General features: G+C 38.8%; 1 pseudogene across 1 annotated transcript; it reads right to left on the minus strand.

Annotated features, from left to right (window-relative positions):
• Positions 1-10953: 10953 nt before the first annotated feature.
• Positions 10954-12023, minus strand: LOC309842571 (ER membrane protein complex subunit 2 pseudogene; annotated as a pseudogene). The gene has a single exon. The product of its transcript is annotated as an ER membrane protein complex subunit 2 pseudogene (transcript).
• Between the last annotated feature and the right edge of the window lie 3407 nt (positions 12024-15430).

A 15430-nucleotide genomic window follows, 5' to 3' on the forward strand; every position in this document is an offset into this window, starting at 1 on the left:
GTATGTAATTCCACATGAGTGAGTTACTGTAAGATAAAATTTTTAATTAGAAATACTAGGTCAGAAGATTTATGCATTTCTATTCTTGATAGATGCTGGCAAATTGCTTTCTATAAGAAGTATGCCCATTTATAGTTCTACCACCCATGTGTGGGATTGCCTGTTTCCTTGAATCTTTATAAGCAGTGTTCTGAAACATTTTGATCTTTGCCAGTCTGGTTAAAAATCCCAGTGAAATTTTGTATTTTCACTTAAGAATAAGGTGGGGGGGACGCCTGGGTGGTTCAGTGGGTTAAGCCTCTGCCTTGGGTTCAGGTCATGGTGTCAGGGTCCAGGGATTGAGCCCCGCATCGGACTCTCTGCTCAGCAGGGAGCCTGCTTCCCCCTCTCTTTCTCTACTTGTGATCTCTCTCTCTCTGTCAAATAAATAAAATCTTCAAAAAAAAAAAAAGAGGTTGGGTAGGGATGCCTGGGTGGCTCAGTCTGCCTTCACCTCAGGTCATGATGCCAGTGTCCTGGGATTGAGTCCTGGATCAGCCTCCTTGCTCAGCAGGGAGCCTGTATTTCCCTCTGCCTGCAGCTCCCCCTGCTTGTGCTCTCCCTCTCTCTGACAAATGAATAAATAAAATCTTTTAAAAAGGGGATAAGGTTGGGTATCTACTTGAGCTATTTATATTTCCTTTTCCTGTGAACAGTCATGTTTAAACACGACTGGTTTTGGTTAACACAAATAGATGATGCAATATGAATTTTTTTTAAGATTTTTTTTTTTTAATTTTTATTTATTTGACAGACTGGGATCACAAGTAGGCAGAGAGGCAGGCAGAGAGAGAGATGGGGAAGCAGGCTCCCTGACGAGCAGAGAGCCCGATGTGGGGCTCGATCCCAGTACTCCGGGATCACAACCTGAGCCGAAGGCAGAGGCTATAACCCAGGCACCCCGCAGTATGAATTCTTAATCTACTTTGTGAATATATGACTAAATAACGCCCCCCCCCAAAAGACTCTTTTTCTATCATTATACTTTAGAAAGGTTCAGGTGATAAAGGGAAATCTGTCCCTCAGAGACTTTAAGAATTTAAGATGTATCTGGGCCTGGAATCTTGTTTGTTTTAGGAATATTTCTCTGCCACTTCTCCCTTTCTGTTTCTTTCTCCTCAATTCTTAGTTGTTATTTTTCTAGAAAGAGCATCCATTTTATTTGGGCTTTTTAAAAAATGTATTTACTTAAAGGTATAGAAAGTATTCTTTTGATATTTTCTGTATACTAAGTTTCCTCATTGATTTCTATATACATGCTTGCTTTCTTGATTAGCCAACCAATGGTTTATTTACTTTTTTCATACACTTTCTTAGATTTATTTATCATCCTACCTTTTAAAAATATTATGGTTGATTTTAACAGAAATACAAAGAGCATATCTAGTAACATTTAATCCTATTAAATCCTAACATTTTACTAATGCTCCAGTTTTTATTTCAGAAATAAAATATTACAGAGCAAATCTTTTACTGATAGCATTCCTCTTCTTTTCCCCAGAAGCAGTGGTTTTTGTGCTTCTTTCCATGCTTAATTTCTTTTTTTTTATTAGTTTTTTTTATTAACATATAATGTATTATTAGCCCCAGGGGTACAGGTCTGTGAATGGTCAGGCTTACACACTTCACAACACTCACCATAGCACATACCCTCCCCAATGTCCACAACCCAACCACTACCACCACCACCCCCACAACCCTGTTTGTTTTGTGAGATTAAGAGTCTCTTATAGTTTGTCTCCCTCCCAATCCCATCTTGTTTCATTTTTTCCTTTCCTATCCCCCAAACCCCCCACGTTGCCTTTCAAATTCCTCATATCAGGGAGACCATATGATAATTGTCTTTCTCTGATTGACTTATTTCACTCAGCATAATACCCTCTAGTTCCATCCATGTCATTGCAAATGGCAAGATTTCATTTCTTTTGATGGCTCATGCATATTTAATTTTGTACTTAAAAGATAGCCTTGTTTTGTATTTATAAGCTTTATATAAAACCCTAGGTTGCATTGTACATACCTTTCAGAAATTTGCTTTTTTCATTCAATGTTGTCTTTGAAATTTCTACTTGGATTTCATTTATTTTAGCTGCTGAATAATACCCCATTATATGAATATAGATGTTGATCCTTTCTCTATTTAAATGGACATATACTCTTTGATTTTGTACTTTTATAATACTCCAATGAACATTTTTATATGTGGTATGCACTTGCACATTCAACAAATATTTTTGAGCAAGTACTGTATACCAGACACTTCTAGCTGGGGGAGACCCAGCAAAGAGTAAAATATGGCCCTAGCTCCAGTGAAACTCTACTTTATAATGTGGTGATCCAAGAAAGATTGCTTGCCTAGAAGAGGTTGCCTACCAGTTCTTTATGTAGATAGATGATAATACAGAAAAGAATATAGCCTCCACTAGGATAAAATATGAGACTTTGGAAGCTGTGGCCAGTAAAGGCCTTCCCCAACCACCTATCCCTGACATACCGATTGGGAAAGTCTGCTCTATGGTACTTACCTAGAAGTAGACTTGATGCTTAAAGGCTATGTTCATCTTCCACTTTAATTAAACCTCTGTTGTAAATTTTTTTTCCTTCTCACCATTATCTGAATGTCTCTGTTCCACACATCCTTACCAACATTTGGTACTATCATTTTACTTTTTTTTTTTTTTAATTCATTGGTTTCTACTTTACCTTTTTTTAAAAAAGAAAATAGAAGGCAGTTAGTTAACCACTAGTATTGAATGCTTCTTGAGTGTATTTTCATTCTTTTCTATTTTGTAATCAAAGTGCTTGGTACTATGAACTCTCCTCTGAAGTCACCTTTTGTCTACCATGTGTTTTTCTCATTTTCATTATTTTCTAGCTGTTTGCAGTTGTGGTTTCTATATTGTCATGGAACCAGGAATTAATGTCAAGAGGTTGAGGGATTTTTTTAAATATTTAAATTTTGCTTTTACTTTTTTTCCCCCTATAAAGTCAGAAACATAAGTCCTGGGCCTGAAAAAGAAAACTATAGTAATTAAAACAGCTATCTTGGTTGAATACCTACTGTGTAATACAGTATTTTGTTCAGTGCTTTACATACACTGTTTAATTTAGATCTCTCAACAACCTGTTCTTTTACACAGGAAGCAAAGACAGAAAGGTTATGGATCGCACAGTAAATGGTGAATGCGGGATTTGTATCCAGGCGGTATGACTCCAAACCCCATGCTCTCAGTCACCATGCTCTACTAACTTACACAAACTATTATCAGAAATACTCCCAAATAGCACCTGGGTGGGTTAGTCATTAAGCATCTACCTTCAACTCAGGTCATGATCCCGAGGTTCTGGAATCTAGCACCATATCAGCCTCCCTGCTCAGCAGGAGGCCTGCTTCTCCCTCCCCCATCCTCCTCTCCCCCTGCTTGTGTTGCCTCTCTTTCTCTCTCTGCTAAATAAATAAAATCTTCTAAAAAAAAAAAAATAGAAATCTTCCCAAATAAAAGATTAACTACCAGAAGTACATTAAAGAATAGAAGATCACATTGGGGCTCCCCTGGGTGGCTCGGTGACTTAAGCCTCTGCTTTTGGCTCAGGTCATGGTCTCGGGGTCCTGGGATCAAGCCCTGCATCAGGCTCTCTGCTCAGCAGGGAGCCTACTTACCCCCTCTCTCAGCCTGCCTCTTTGCCTACTTGTGATCTCTCTTTCAAAGAAGTAAAATCTTTAAAAAAAAAGAAAGAAAGAAAATAGAAGATCACAGAGATAGCAGTGTAGTTTTGATCTCCCCAAATCCATTGAGGCAGAAATCATGCACAACATCTACAACAAATCTCGATGACAATGAATCCCCATGGTCTCAAAAGAAGTTTAGGTAATGACAAACTCTTAAGACCTGAATGGTACTGGCTGTCTGTTTAGAAAGCCACAGAGAAAAAGCAGTGGGACAATAGATAACCTTTGAGAAGAGATCCCCTAAATCAACAGGTTTCCACTAGAAAGCATGACAGGCTAATTAGAGAACAACAGACCCAAAAGAAGGTCCCTACAGATGTCCGTTAGCTGGTGAATTAGAGGGGACTGTGCTAAGTTCTGAAGATGTTGGAATAGTCTAGGTCCTTACTATTTTTTGTTTTTGTTGTTGTTCCTTATGAATTCGTGAAGCTAGCAAATAAAAGCTTTATTCCCAAAAAGCTCAATTAAGGAGAAACTGCTGGCTATAGACACAAAATTGATCAGGACAGGGATAGTAGGGACAAAAGAAAGAGACTCAGAAGAAGCAAAATCTCAAAATGAGGTCATTTTGTGAAAATAATAGGATTTCATGAGCCTTGAATCCAGAAAAGTTAATCCTTTCTACCTCCTAAAAGGATAGGAAAATGTATTTCACATAGACGTGAACAACAGAATTGTAGAATTCAAAACAAAAATAGAGAACAGAGTTATCTTTACAAAACACAAAAATTAAGTGTTTTAAACCAAGTTATAAGAATTTAAGAAAACTGAAAGCTAGAAATGAATTAGAAAGGCTCAGATTAGTGGATGAAATATTTTAAAAGGTCAGTGACAATTCAGGGAAGTATTAGAAATTAAAGGGGAAAAAATCACTTTAAAACTGAAAACTCGGAGAGTGCCTGGGTGGCTCAGGGGGTTAAAGCCTCTGTCTTTGGCTCAGTTCATGATCCCAGGGTCCTGGGATCAAGCCCCAAACTTAGCCTGCTTCCCCCTCTCTCTCTGCCTGCCTCTCTGCCTACTTGTGATCTTTGCCTGACTTGTGATCTCTGTCTGTGAAATTAATAAAATCTTAAAAAAAAAAAAAACTCGGGTGCCTGGGTGGCTCTGATGCTTAAGTATCCAATTTGATTTTGGCTCAGGTCTCAATCTCAGGGCTGTGATTTCAGGCCCTGTGCTGGGCTCCACACTGGGCATGGAGCCTACTTTAAAAAAAAAAAAAAAAAAAAAAAAAAAAAGGGCGCCTGGGTGGCTCAGTGGGTTAAGCCGCTGCCTTCGGCTCAGGTCATGATCTCAGGGTCCTGGGATCGAGTCCCGCATCGCATCGGGCTCTCTGCTCAGCGGGGAGCCTGCTTCCTCCTCTCTATCTCTGCCTGCCTCTCTGCCTACTTGTAATCTCTCTCTGTCAAATAAATAAATAAATCTTTAAAAAAAAAAAAATGATGATGATCGCCTGGGTGGCTCAGTGGGTTAAAGCCTCTGCCTTCGGCTCAGGTCATGATCCCAGGGTCCTGGGATCGAGCCCCTCATCGGGCTCTCTGCTCAGTGGGGAGCCTGCTTCCTCCTCTCTTTCTCTCTGCCTGCCTCTCTGCCTACTTGTGATCTCTGTCTGTCAAATAAATAAATAAAATCTTAAAAAAAAAAAATAATAAACTAGAAGGGATTCAAAATAAATAAGACACAACTAATACATTCCTAAGAAGAGGAGTTTAGAAGGAAGAATATGTTTTACATCATAACAAGAGATTTAAAAAGGATTCAAGAAAAAGTGTTACAAAATATAGAAGACTTGATACCCATATAAAAGGAATCTTCAGAGAAGAAATTGAGGCAATGGAAAAGAATATTTAGAAACTAAAGCAACAGAAAAGAACAAATACTTAAAACCAAATGCCAGTCATTTAGATTATTTCTCAGCTCACAGACATCCAAACCACAGTTTTGGCTGGGTCTTTGTTAGCCTGTACCAATAGGGGACAGTAGAGGACAGCTGCAAGCATGGAGAAAGGATTTGTTCCTTCCTGTCTGCTTCCTGGGCTTTATGTCCGCTTGTGGTTGTGACCGTCATTTCAGAAATGTTACTTTATTCTGGAAGCATCACCTCTTTCCCTAGCAGGAACTCAATCCAGTTGCAATTTTCACAACACTTACAGAGCCACTTTCATCATGCCCCCACAGTGGGACACCAGCAGCCCCTTTTCAGTGATCTGGGTCTTAGGCCCAAGATCAAACCAGCACCAGCATCCTTCCTCAGAGGTCTAAGTTCCAAGAACTCCTATCTCCTTTATTTTGTTCTCTCATTCCTGAGAATTTAAGCCGCTACTTCTACGACATTTTGGTGTTTTTATTCTTTCAGTAACCTACTTAACTCTATACTTAATTTGTTTTCATATTCCCTCTGCTCAAATAACCAACATGGCTTCTCTGACTTTACTGGACCCTGACTAATATGCTGTAATTCAAGGGAGCTTCCTTGAAATTAGAAAGACTTTATATATTGGAGCCCAGGGGTGACTCAGTCGGTTGAGCATCAGACTCTTGGTTTCAGTTCAGGATCATGGAATCAAGTCCCAAGTTGGGCTTCATGCTAAGTGGAGAGTCAGCTTGAGATTCTTTAGCAGGTGCACGCTCCCCTCCCCCACCCCCAATCCCTCCTCCCACTCACATGCTCACTAGCTCTCTCTCAAATAAATCTTTAAAACAAAGAAAGACGGGGCGCCTGGGTGGCTCAGTGGGTTAAGCCGCTGCCTTCGGCTCAGGTCATGATCTCAGGGTGCTGGGATCGAGTCCCGCATCAGGCTCTCTTCTCAGCAGGGAGCCTGCTTCTTCCTCTCTCTCTCTGCCTGCCTTTCTGCCTACTTGTGATCTCTCTCTGTCAAATAAATAAATAAAATCTTTAAAAAAAAACAAAAACAAAAACAAAGAAAGACTATGTATTGAAAAGATAGTGTGTGCCTAGGCATGTGACCCAGAAGAGTCATGGCCAGAAATACTTCTATTGTTTAAAGAAAAAAATTCCTTTGAGAATCCAGGCCAAAAAGCCAAGACACTTCTAAGGGAAGGTAAATCTGATGATTTTCGTACTTTTTCATAATGACATTCTATACCAGAATACAAATAATTAACATAAACTTACTCAGGATTTTATATCCAAAGAAATTGACTTTTTATTTATTTATTTATTTTTTAGATTTTTAAGATTTTGTTTATTTGTGAGAGAGAGAATGAGAGAGAGCACGAGAGGAGGGAGAGTCCGAGGGAGAAGCGGACTCCCCACTGAGCAGGGAGCCAGATGTGGGACTTGATCTGGTACTCCAGGACCAGGTCCTGAGTCAAAGGCAGTCACTTAACCAACTGAGCCACCCAGTCACCCTGTTTTTTTAGCTCTTTTATTTATTTATTTGAGAGAGAGCACAAGCATGGGGAGTGGCAGGCAGAGGGAAAAGCAGGCTCCCTGCTAAGCAGGGAGTCCTTGATCCCAGGAAGCTGGGATCATGAGCCAAAGACAGACATTTAACTGACTGAGCCATATAGGTGCCCCACAAAATTGACTTTCAAGTGTAAAAACCACAGGCAAACTATCGATATGCAAATTCCTGGAATCTTGTTTCCATGATCCCTGGACCTGAGTCATCTACTAGAGAATGTGGTTCAGATAACTAGATTGATTGGATGGGCATTAACATGAAGGGTGACAGTTTTATCAAGTATCAAGAAGAAATAATAAAATTAGAATCCCACTCTTGAATAATAGATCTAGGCAGTGATCATCCATGGCTGCTACTGTCTCTACAGGAAGCCAGGCGTTCTATACTTCCCGATGGGAAGCATAGCACCAGCTGAGCAGTGCATCCCCTCAGAGGTCTGAATTTTAATTCCACAGGATTCTTCCAGGCTTTTAAGGATTAAGACCCACCCACTCCTAGTGCTAGAGGTGGTAGAAGCTCTGGAATTGCTGCTTCTATAGCACCTTAGTGCTCTCACTGTGCCTTCTTAGCTCTATAATTCAAATAACTCATGGTTTCAGTCTCCCAGTCGATATAGAACCATCCACGAAGTAATCTTGTCAAAATAATTCAATCTTTAATTTCATCAAGACCCTATATCTAATACTCTGGTTTCTCTTCAGATCAAATGAATCTTTTGCCTTTAAAAAAAAAAAAAAAGTTAAGGGGCACGTGGGTGACTAAGTAAGTTGTTAAGCATCCACCCTTGGCTCAGGTCATGATCCCTGGGTCCTGGGATTGAGCCCTGCATTGGGCTCTCTGCTTGGCGGGAGGCCTGCTTCTCCCTCTCCATTCCCCCTGCTTGTGTTTCCTCTCTCACTGTCTCTCTCTGTCAAATAAATAAATAAAATCTTAAAAAAAAAAAAAAGAAACTTTTTAAAAAAAATTTTTTTTAAAAACCTAGATCTAACTGCTCATTTCCTGAAAGACACAGGTCAGAGAAACATATTAAACATCATTAGGATGTAACCAGCAAAACCCAAATCCTGGAAAACTATACAGAAGAAACAACAGTTTAACAAATACTTATAAGGAAAAAGTAAGATACGACAAAAGATTCTGTAGCTTAAAAGAGAAGTTGGAGGGCGCCTGGGTGGCTCAGTGGTTAAGCCACTGCCTTTGGCTCAGGTCATGATCTCAGGGTCCTGGGATCGAGTCCCGCTTCGGGCTCTCTGCTCAGCAGGGAGCCTGCTTCCTCCTCTCTCTCTCTCTGCCTGCCTCTCTGCCTACTTGTGATTTCTCTCTGTCAAATAAATAAATAAAATCTTTAAAAAAAAAAAAGAAAGAGAGAAGTTGGAGTCATGTCAACAGATTGTAGTATGTGAAACTTGTTTGAATCCCACTTTAAACAAATGTGAACACTGGATATTTGATGGTATTAAAGAATTGTTAATTATGAGGGTATAATAGTGATATTGTGCTTATGTGTGTTTTAAAAAGTCACTGCCTCTTAGTAGATGAAATTATATGAAATCTGGGACTTCAAAATACTTTGTGGAGGAGAAGTATATGAGGGCTGAGATGAAACAAAATTGGCCATGATTTCATAGTTGTTGAATCTAGGTGGTATGTACATAGGGACTCATTGTATTGTTACTCACTTTTGTATGTGAAGTCTTCTATAATTAAAAATATTTTAGGGGCACCTGGGTGGCTCAGTGGGTTAAAGCCTCTGCCTTCGGCTCAAGTCATGATCCCAGTGTCCTGGGATCGAGCCCCACATTGGGCTGTCTGCTCTGCGGAGAGCCTGCTTCCTCCTCTCTCTCTGCCTGCCTTTCTGCCTATTTGTGATCTCTGTCTGTCAAATAAATAAATAAAATCTTTAAAAAAAATATTTTAAATGATGAACTATTACCCATGGGTGTTTATGCCAGGAATGTAAAGGTGTTTCAATATTAAAAAACTATAAAATATATCAAGTTAAGAAAGTAATATCAATAAATATAACATTTGTCGGGGCGCCTGGGTGGCTCAGTGGGTTAAGCTGCTGCCTTCGGCTCAGGTCATGATCTCAGGGTCCTGGGATCGAGTCCCGCATCAGGCTCTCTGCTCAGCAGGGAGCCTGCTTCACTCTCTCTCTCTCTCTCTCTGCCAGTCTCTCTACCTACCTGTGATCTCTCTCTGTCAAATAAATAAATAAATAATCTTTAAAAATAAATAAATAAATAAATAAATATAACATTTGTACCTGATCTTATTTTAATTTTATTATTTATTTAATTTTATTTTTTTAAGTAGGCTCACACCAACATGGAGCCCAATGTGGGCTTGAACTCAAAACCCTGAGATCAAGACCTGAGCTGAGGTCAAGAGTCAGACATTTTAACCGACTGAGCCACCCAGGTGCCCCTTGTGCTTGATTTTAAAACATATTTAAGGGGCGCCTGGGTGGCTCAGTGGATTAAGCCGCTGCCTTCGGCTCAGGTCATGATCTCAGTGTCCTGGGATCGAGCCCCGCATCGGGCTCTTTGCTCAGCGGGAGCCTGCTTCCTCCTCTCTCTCTGCCTGACTCTCCGCCTACTTGTGATCTTTCTCTCTGTCAAATAAATTAATAAAATCTTTAAAAAAAAAAAATAAAACATAGTTAAAATTAGAATAAAAAGCTATTTCTTATCAAAATATAAGTAATATTAGTATTAATATATACATATAGACCCAGCCAATAATTAGAATATTAGGACCACTGTTCCCAAAAATATCAGAAACCTACCAACTATCAACCTTATGTAATATTTTTAAATTAGACTATATTTAGGTAATTGTAGATTCATACCAAGTTGTAGGAAATAATAGAGATCACACATATCATTCACCCAATTTTCCCCTATGGTAACATCTTGCATAACTATGATACAGTTTCACAATGGGAAATCAAACATTGATACAATCTTTTATCTAGGTGTATCAGTTTTACACGCACTTGTGTGTATGCAGTATTATCATGTATAGACTCGTAGTCACCACTATAATCAAGATACAAACCATTCCATCAATATAACAATCTTGTATGACATTCTTTTATAAATAATCCACCTTCCACTCCCCTTCTCCTCTTCCTAACCATTAATAACTACTAATCTATTTACCATCTCCATAATTTTGGCATTTCAAGAATGATTGTAATCATACAGTATATAGCCTTTTGGGTTGACTTTTTTCATTTGGCATAATATCCTTAAAATCTGTCCAAGTTGCTTTGTGTATCAACAGTTTGTTCCTATTTACCCGAGTAGCATTATTAATGTACCACAGTTTAACAATCCATTCATTGAAGGACATTATATTTTTTCCTGTTTTGGATTACTAGAAATAAAGCCACTGAGGACATCTGTATACATGTTTTTGTGTGAGCATAAGTTTTCTTTTTTTTTTTTTTTGCAAGTTTAATAAATCACATGATTTTTTATGGGATTTCTGTATCAGGTTGCAGTTTGAAAGAAGTTATATGAAGAGAATGATGTACAATCAATATGAATCTTGTTAAATCTCTCTTCCATGGACTTTATCCATCTTCCTGCTTAGCAATAAAAGGCATTTTTAGGTTTATATAAACATTCTTTACAATTGTCCTCTTAACAAAAAATTAGTCTTTAAGTAGCACTAGGCAAGCTTTGCGCAGTGGCAGTATCGTAGCCAATGAGGTTTATCCGAGGCGCGATTATTGCTAATAAGTAGCACTAGGCATTTAGTAAATAATTCACAGGCCAATAAATTTAACTGTGCAGTTGGGAAATGTAATGTGAAAGAGCTTGAAACCTTAAGACTGGGTGATCTGCAGTGTTTCCAACATGCCTTTGACTGCCTTAAGAGAGTATTTGATTTCCTTCTTACTTTGACCTGCAAACTGATAAGCTCTGTTTATTTGACCAGCTGCCCAACTAGCGTATTTCATGTCCTTTTTTGTTTTTGCACTTGCTTTTGCACTTGTTTTTGCACTTGCACTTTTATAGAAGCAATATGACTTGATGACATGAAAAGCCCAAACAAAGCTCTCATATTTCTGTTGCTGAGTTTCAGTGCCTCTGCAAAATACTTTCTTGAAAGTTCGAGGTTTTCGAGTCCACCTTGGGTATATTTAACTTCAGCATACTGCTGACAATGTAAGTGATTGTGTGGATTAGCCATCATTAGCTCCTCTAAACAAAAGGTTGCCTTAGCATAGTCATGTTCATTGATATAAAGTTCTGCAAGTTCAAGCCAGGCTTCTTGGCCCCCAGAAATTTGTTACAGATACTCATTCAGTTCCCAAATGGCCTCAACAGTTTTCCCCTGGGCTTTTCAAATGACAATCAGGTGTTCTTGCAGCAGTGTTAGTTGGATCTTCTTGTAAAATTTTACCATGTGGTTGTATAGCATCATCATATCTTTCCATGGCTTCAAATCTTATGCCAGTTAGTCTCTTGACTCTGTGACTGCCAGGGAACTGTCTTCTCAACTCCTGAAGACAAAACAATGCCAAGTCATCTCAACTATAGTCTAGGGCTGCAATCATCACTTGCTCATATATGACCCGAATATCATCTCCAAGCTTAGATCCATATTCATTAATTAATTCTTCTAAACTTCCAATTTGCTCACTGTTTCATGAGTCTTCTTCTCTCCATTTTCTCATTTTATCTCGCATTTCTTCCCAAGTGACATCTTAGGAAGAGGTCACAAAGCGCTAAGACCTTTGCCATCTTCTCAGATGGAGGCAGGGCATAAGTTTTCATTGTTCTAGTCTAAATGCCCAAGAATACAGCTGCTGTGTTGTATGGTAATTACACAATTAGTTTTATAAAAAACTGCTAAGCTTGGGGCACCTGGATGGCTCAGTCAGTTAAGCATTTCAGCTCAGGTCATGATCTCAGGTTCTGGGATAGAGTCCCACCATCAGGATTCCTGCTCAGCAGGGAGTTTGTTTCTCCCTCTACCCCTCCCTCTACTTGTGATCTCTCTCATGCTCTCTCTCTCGGTCAAATATTTTTAGAAAGAAAGAAAGAGAGAAACTGCCAAACTTTTCCAAAGTAACTATACCATTTCATAGTCCCACCAGCAATGTATAAATAATCCAGTTTCTCTGCAGCCTCAGCAGCATTTGGTGTTGTCACAACTTTGTTTTTAGCCATTCTTACAGATGTATAGTTCTCATTTTAATTTGCATATCCCTGAGGGTAATGATGTTGAAAACATTTGCATGTGGCTCTTTGTCATCTGTGTATTTTCCAAGATGAAACATCTCTTCATTCTTTTTTTTTTTTTAGAGTTTATTTATTTGACAGAGAAAGACACAGCCAGAGAGGGAACACAAGCAGAGGGAGTGGGAGAGGGAGAAGCAGGCTTCCCGCTGAGCAAGGAGCCTGATGCGGGGCTCAATCCCATACCTGAGCCAAAGGCAGAGGCTTAACCCACTGAGCCACCCAGGTGTCCCATCTCTTCATTCTTTTGCCTGTTTTGAAACTTGATTGTTTTTATTGTTGAGCTTTGAGAAATCTTTATATATGTAAATATTAGTCCTTAATTTTTCCATTTATGGATTGTGCTTTTGGTGTCATAACTAAGTTCTCTTTACCAGACTGTAGATCCCAGAGATTTACTCCTATTTTTTTTTAAGATTTTACTTCTTTATTTGACAGAGAGAGATTACAAGCAGGCAGAGAGAGAGGAGGAAGCAGGCTCCCTGCTGAGCAGAGAGCCCGATGTGGGGCTCGATCCCAGGACCCTGGGATCATGACCTGAGCTGAAGGCAGAGGCTTAACCCACTGAGCCACCCCCGCACCCCTCTCCTATTTTTTAAAAAGATTTTTTATTTATTCATTTGACACAGAGAGAGAGAGAGAGAGCAAGTGAGCACAAGCAGAGGGAGAAGGGAGAAGCAAGCTCCCCACTGAGCATGGAGCCCAATGTGGGGCTCGATCCAGGACCCTGGGTCATGAGCCAAAGACAGCCACTTAACCAACTGAGCCACTTGGTGCCCCCTAGGTTTTTGTTTATAAAGGTTTTATACTTTTACATTTTACATTTAAGCTTGTGAAATATTTTGAATTAACATTTTTATTTAGGTCAGAATTCTTTTTTTTCCCCTTATGGATATCCAATTGCTCCAGCATCATTTTTTGAAAGGCTATCCTTCCTCCACTGAACTTATTTTACATTTTTGTCAAAATCAATTGGTTAGACACAGACATTCAGCAAACTAGAAATAGAAGGGAACTTCCTTAACATGACAGAAAGCATTTATTAAAACAACAAACAAAAAACCACACACACACACACACACACACACACACAGAGCTAACATTACACTCAATGGAAACCTTAAGAGCTTTCCCCTTAAGTTCAGAAACAAGGTAAGAATGCCCACTTTTATCACTCCTACTCAAGATTGTACTAGGAGACTTAGAGCAATTAGGCAAGGGGTGGGGGAAGGAAGGAAAGAAAATGAAAGAGAAAGAAAGAGAAGGAGAGGAACAAAGGGAGGAAGGGAGAGGGAGAGAGAGAAAAATCCATTTTGTTTGAGAAATTGTAGATGGTACTGTTTTTCATTTTGGTTTCCACATTTTCATTGTTCATATAAAGAAATACTATTGCGTTTTGTGTATTTATTTTATATCTTGCAAATCGGCCAAACTCACTTCGTTCTAGGAAGTTTTCTTGGTAAAAATCTCTGAGGTTTTCTACACAGACCTTGTCATCTGCAAATAAGGACAATTTATTCATTTCTAACTGGTATGCATTTTCTTTCTTTTTCATTCTATTCTGGAAGTATAAACCTTTAAAATACTACACAATATTATCAAATAGAAGCACAAAAATATTTACTGAGTATACCTAATATGTGCCAGATAGCTATTGGGAATATATCCTTGAACAGAATAAAATCTGACCTCACATGGAGCTTGCATTCTAGTGAGAGCTGATAAACCATAACTAAGCAAATAGGTCAAATATATACTGACTTTGAAAGTGTTAGATAATGTGTAGAAAAGATTCTGGAGTCATGTCTTTGAGAGGAGAGGGGATCTAGTTCACAAATGGAGGAACTGGCCTTTGCTAGAAATATGGATATTTCATACGTTGTAATAGAAGGAAAGAAATATACAGGTACAGATGTAGGTAGGTCAGGAGATATGACTTTAGAAGCTTGTGGAACTTAATTTCCTAGTGCTTCTGTTTTCTCAGTGAATTAGGAAGCAAGGTTATCTGCTGAAAATGAAGATAAAAGAGAAAGCATTAGACATTTGAAGAAAGAGGATATGACATGAAATAGATTTTAATAGATTAAAAGAAAAAGTGTGTGGTTGCTGAGCAGCAGAGAAGGACCCCTAGAGATTAATAAACAGAATCTAAAGACAGCAGTCAGTATGTATGGATTAGATGGAGAGTTGGATTTGAGATGATTTTGATTTTTGCCAAATGAGTTCCATTAATCAAAAATGGGGCAGAGGAATTAGAACATTTGCAATTCTAACTTACAATTATCAGTATTAAGTACTGTTTTATTTATTTAAGATTTAATTACTTGTTTCAGAGAGAGATCATGTAAGAATGCCATGTTTGGGGGGAGGGCCAGGAGAGGGAAAGAGAGAATCTCAAGCAGACTCCCCAGTGAGCATGGAGCCCAATGTGGGCCTTGATCTCATAACCCCAAGATCATGACCTGAACTGAATTCAAGATTCAGCAGCTTATCTGACTGAGCCACCCAGGCATCCCCTAAGTACCATTTTGTTGAGTGCTTACCAACTACTAGGAACATTAAAAAGGAGAAAAAGAAAAAGTAAGGTTTTTTTATTTACATGATCTCATCCATTCTTACATTATTTCTAGGAAATGGTGTTGACTCTTGATTCTACTCCCTGTTTACACAGACCAGATTTTCTACGAAGATGGGAAGGGAAGTGAGCATGCTAGAAATGGTTTTTTAGATTAAATATAAATGGTTTAAACTCTCCCACAAAAAGACAGAGATTGGCAGGATGCCTTTTTCTTTTTAATACCTTTTTTTTTTAATTTATTTGTTTATTTATTTATTTATTTATTTATTTATTTATTTATTTTAAAGATTTTATTTATTTATTTGAAAGACGGAGATCACAAGTAGGCAGAGAGGCAGGCAGAGAGAGAGAGAGAGGGAAGCAGGCTTCCTGCGGAGCAGGGAGCCCGATGCGGGGCTCGATC

Source organism: Mustela nivalis (genome assembly GCF_964662115.1).
Source record: "Mustela nivalis genome assembly, chromosome: 10".
Classification (NCBI taxonomy): Eukaryota; Metazoa; Chordata; class Mammalia; order Carnivora; family Mustelidae; genus Mustela; species Mustela nivalis.